Genomic DNA, 5,570 nt, shown 5'->3' on the forward strand with positions numbered 1-5,570 from the left:
AGCTTAGTAATTCCACCACCTAGATATCCTTTAAAAAAGTTGGCCGGGCGCGGTGGCTCAAGCCTGTAATCCCAGCACTTTGGGAGGCCGAGGCGGGTGGATCATGAGGTCAAGAGATCGAGACCATCCTGGTCAACATGGTGAAACCCCGTCTCTACTAAAAATACAAAAAATTAGCTGGGCATGGTGGCACGTGCCTGTAATCCCAGCTACTAAGGAGGCTGAGGCAGGAGAATTGCCTGAACCCAGGAGGCGGAGGTTGCGGTGAGCCGAGATCGCGCCATTGCACTCCAGCCTGGGTAACAAGAGCGAAACTCCGTCTCAAAAAAAAAAAAAAAAAAAGTATGTGCGCATTCCACCAGAAGTGGCTGAAAAGTCTGTTCCTTCAGTGAACTGCACGATTAAAAGCTGTATAGAGAAAGGAAGCTAACATTTGCCATCACTTCCTCCTGCTGTGTGCAGAGCTGTCCTGACCCCACACTAGACCAGATCCATTAATGCTTCTGAAAATGAAAAATGGATTCCTCTGCTTGCACATATACTAAAATTCCTGTGCTTGCACATTTAGTATATGTGCAGCACATATACTAAAATTGGAATGATACAGAGAAGATTAGCATGGACTCTGAAAAAAGTCAACTTAAAAAAAACTGGATTACTTGCTACCAGCCAGCCCAAGAGGAAGGGCAAAAATAACGTTAGGGGCCGGGCGCAGTGGCTCAAGCCTGTAATCCCAGCACTTTGGGAGGCCGAGGTGGGTGGATCACGAGGTCAAGAGATCGAGACCATCCTGGTCAACATGGTGAAACCCCGTCTCTACTAAAAATACAAAAAATTAGCTGGGCATGGTGGCGCGTGCCTGTAATCCCAGCTACTCAGGAGGCTGAGGCAGGAGAATTGCCTGAACCCAGGAGGCGGAGGTTGCGGTGAGCCGAGATCGCGCCATTGCACTCCAGCCTGGGTAACAAGAGCGAAACTCCGTCTCAAAAAAAAAAAAAAAAAAAAAAAAAAAATAACGTTAGGGCATGAGAACGACTGCTCACAACCCTTCAAGGAGCCATTTATGATGAGCTGAGCATGGTGGCTCATGCCTGTAAACACAGCATTTTCGGAGGGAGAGGTGGGAGGATCGCTTGAGGCCAAGAGTTTAGAACCACCTGGATAACATAAGGAAACCCCATCACTACAAAATAAAAATTTTTTAAGTTAGCTGGGGGTTGCAGCACACACCTGTAGTTCCAGCTACTTAGGAGGCTGAGGCAGGAAGACCACTTGACCCACAAGGCTGAGGCTACAGTGAGCCATGGCTGCACCACTGCACTCCAGCCTGGGTAACAGAGCAAGACCCTGTCTTAAAATTAGTGGCCAGGCACAGTGGCTCATGCCTGTAATCCCAGCTACTCAAGAGGCCAAGGCAGGAGAATCGCTGGAACTGGGAGGTGGAGGCCACAGTGAGCTGAGATTGTGCCACTGCACTTCAGTCTGGGTGACAAAGCAAAACTCTGTCTCAATAAATAAATAGGTCAGGCTCAGTGGCTCATGCCTGTAATCCCAGCTACTCAAGAGGCCAAGGCAGGAGAATCGCTGGAACTGGGAGGTGGAGGCCACAGTGAGCTGAGATTGTGCCACTGCACTTCAGTCTGGGTGACAAAGCAAAACTCTGTCTCAATAAATAAATAGGTCAGGCTCAGTGGCTCATGCCTGTAATCCCAGCACTTTGGGAAAGCAAGGCGGCAGATCACCTGAGGTCAGGAGTTCGAGACCTGCCTTGCCAACCTGGTGAGACCCTGTCTCTAAAATACAAAAATTAGCCCTGCGTGATGGCAGGCTCCTGTGATCCCAACTACTTGGGAGACTGAAGTGGGAGAATCAGTTGAACCCACTAGGCAGAGGTTGCAGTGAGCCGAGATCACGCCATTACACTCCAGCCTGTGCGATAGAGCGAGACTCCATCTCAAAAAAACAAAGCAAAAATTAGTTTACGAAAATGACGGAGAGGGCTGGGCACACTGACTCATGCCTGTAATCCCAGCACTTTAGGAGGCTGAAGCGGGAGGACTGCTGAAGTCCAGGAATTCAAGACCAGCCTGGGCAACATGGTGAGACACTCATCTCTACCAAAAAAAAAAAATTTTTTTTAATTAGCCAGGCCTGGTAGTGTGCCTGTCTATGGTCCCAGCTATTCAGGAAGTTGAGGTCAGAGGATCGCCTGAGACCTGGAGGTCAAGGCTGCAGTGAGCCAGGACTGCTCTGCAGCCTGATTGGACTGGATTCTGAATTAGCATCAGAGGCTGGGGATTATGGTTTCAGCTTATGCTGCAGAAGCTTGTCTGGCCCACCTTATTTCCTACAGGTGTTAAGAAAGCTGCATCTAGATATGTGAAGGGTCACATCCATCTTTGTCTTCTGTAAGGCTGCTGTCTTACTAAAGGCCCTGGCTGTGCTTTTCTGGCCATTGACATGTCAGGCTCCTCTTTTACCTCAAGGCACTTCACAATGATGTTATAGTTCAACTTATTTACAAGATCACCCAAATTGTGAGCTATCTACACAGGATCCAGAGGACTTAGACACTGACCTTAAACAAAACTCAGAAACAGTGGATTATATCCCAATTAACAAAAACAAAAATTCCTGGCCAGGTGAGGTGGCTCACGCCTGTAATCCCAGCACTTTGGGAGGCCGGGGCGGGTGGATCACAAGGTCAGGAGTTCGAGACCAGTCTGACCAACATGGTGAAACCCTGTAAAATATAAAAATATAAAAATTAGCTGGGTGTGGTGGTGCATGCCTATAATCCCAGCTACTCAGGAGGCTGAGGCAGGAGAATCATTGGAACTCAGTAGCCAGAGGTTGCAGTGAGCTGAGATCGTGCCACTGCATTCCAGCCTGGGTGACAGAGTGAGACTATGTCTCAAAAAAAAAAAAAAAAAATTCCTGACATCTCCCCAGAGGCTTTGGACTTGGCTGAGTAGGAACTGAAGAGCTTGATGAGATGGATTTCTACACACCATTTTGCCAGTGAGGCTACTGTGTGACCTTGCTATCAAAAGTCATTGACAGAACTGATATTAGAATCCATGTCTCCTACCTCTAGACTAGGGCAGTTTATTAGTATAAAAACATCTTTAACATCACCAATCCCCTTTCCCTCCTTTAGAAAGCTACTTCTACAAACTTGCCTCAGAAGGAAATGATGAAAGGGCTAACCCTGAAAGTACTCTCAATTCTTTTTTTTTTTTTTTTTTTTTAAAAAAGATGGTGTTTCACCATGTTGGTCAGGCTGGTCTTGAACTCCCGACCTCAGGTGATCCGCCCGCCTTGGCCTCCAAAGTGCTTGGATTACAGGCATGAGCCACCACGCCCGGCCTGTACTCTTAATTCTTGAAGACAATGACTTCCCACTGTGTTTGGCCAACTCTCTCTCTCTTGTTCTGGCACACTTTTCCTGAATTGCGCTCTCCACCCCAAGCTCACTACCTTCTTGGTAGCAAAGCAAAGGAATTGTTAAGGCTATGAAATTTCATTCCAAGGCAGGCACAGTGGTTCACTCCTGTAATCACAGCACTTTGGGAGGCTGAGGTGGGTGGATCACTTGAGATCAGGAGTTCAAGACTAGCCTGGCCAACATGGAGAAACCCCATCTCTACTAAAAATACAAAACTTAGCCAGACACCTGTAATCCCAGCCACTGGGGAGGCTAAGACAGTAGAAGTGCTTGAACCCAGGAGTACTTCTCCTTGCTGGGTGATACAGCAAGACTCTGTCTAAAAAAAAAAAAAGAGAGAAAAAGAAAAAGAAAAGAAATTTCATTCCAATTAAGCAAAGATTTGGCAGCATGCTAATCACTAGAGAAAAAGATGCTTAAAAACAACATATTCTGGCCAGGCGTGGTGGCTCACACCTGTAATCCCAGCACTTTGGGAGGCCAAGGTGGGTGGATCACCTGAGGTCAGGAGTTCAAGACGAGGCTGACGTAGAGAAACCCCTTCTCTACTAAAAATACGAAATTAGCCAGGTGTGGTGGCACATGCATGCCTGTAATCCCAGCTATTCAGGAGGCTGAGGCAAGAGACTCACTTGAACCCAGGAGGTGGAGGTTACAGTGAGCCAAAATTGTGCTCCAGCCTGGGCAACAAGAGCAAAACTCTATCTCAAAAAATAAATACATAAATTTTTAAATTCAAATAATGTCTTATTCTGAGAAAAGAATCATGGCCAGGTGCAGTGGCTCATGCCTATAATCCCAGCACTTTGAAAAGCCGAGGCAGGAGGACTGCTTGAGCCCAGGAGTTTGAGACCAGACTGGGCAACATAGTGAGACCTCGTCTCTATTTTTTTTATTTGAAAAAAAAAAAAAAAAAAAAAAATTGAGAAGTGGGTCACCGTCTTTGGAAGTCTGAGCTGCAGACCCTGACTCAAGGACGGATGAATGAATGCATTTTCACACCATGGCATTGTTACAAGTGGGCTAGGGATGGCAGTTGGCTGCTTTCAGAGGGCAAAATGCAAACAATCAACTCCATCTTTCTCTTTTATTCAATTAAGATTTTACAACAGAGGTTCTAAGCTTACACACTTGTGGATAATTAACATGGTTAAGAGAGAGGTTTTACGAATGATAAAAGCTTTAAGTTCCAGGCCAGAATAAATTCTATAAACAGGTAATTCCCTTTTGGAGAGGCCACTCAGCACAAAATTTGCATGAGTAAATAGAGTGGAGACAAATGGGTGTGGGATAAGGCCTTTGATTTTCTCTGTCTCTCCCTGTCTTAACATAATGGACTGGCCAGCTGCCTTTGGCCTGCCCCAATAAAACCTTTCGGCCTTCCAAAAGGTTTGAGACAAATCTATAACTTTCCCTAAATATTTTCCGTAATATTTTGCCACCACCCTCGGTGAATAGCAACAAAAAATCTTTACTTGAAAGAGAAAAAAATGAACTTACTCTTTTTGAGACAGTTTCACTCTTGTTGCCCAGGAGGGTGCGTTCTCAGCTCACCGCAACCTCCGCCTCCTTGGTTCAAGGGATTCTCCTGCCTCAGCCTCCTAGCTGGGTTTACAGGCATGTGCCACCACACTCGGCTAATATTTTTTTTTGTAGGTTTCACCATGTTCGTCAGGCTGGTCTCAAGACTCCTGACCTCAGGTGATCCACCTGCCTCAGCCTCCCAAAGTGCTGGGATTACAGGCGTGAGCCACCACGGCCTAATTTTGTATTTTTAGTAGAGACAGGGTTTCTCCATGTTGGTCAGGCTGGTCTCGAACTCCTGACCTCAGGTGATCCACGTGCCTCGGCCTCAGTGCTGAGATTACAGGCGTGAGCCGCCGCACCTGGCATGAACTTACACTTTCTTATGTAAAGGCCAGCATCAGTATAATTTTCGGTTGCATCTATGGGTTGCATCACTCTCGTTCTCTGCATCTTGTAGGATTTGTGTCTATAAATATTCTGATACATGTATACATGACCAGGATCAGTATGAATCTCATGTAGGCCTTCTCAGATAAGAGCACATGGCTTGTTAATCTTCCCTGTCCTCTCTGTTCCATTTGTTCTTTTTTTTTTT

At 46.3% G+C, this 5,570-nt stretch overlaps 1 pseudogene; it reads left to right on the forward strand.

Annotated features, from left to right (window-relative positions):
* Nucleotides 1–567: 567 nt before the first annotated feature.
* On the forward strand, nucleotides 568–665 carry LOC119467458 (annotated as a pseudogene).
* Nucleotides 666–5,570: the final 4,905 nt, after the last annotated feature.

The sequence above is a fragment of the Cebus imitator genome, unplaced genomic scaffold, assembly GCF_001604975.1.
Source record: "Cebus imitator isolate Cc_AM_T3 unplaced genomic scaffold, Cebus_imitator-1.0 Scaffold291, whole genome shotgun sequence".
Lineage (NCBI taxonomy): Eukaryota > Metazoa > Chordata > Mammalia > Primates > Cebidae > Cebus > Cebus imitator.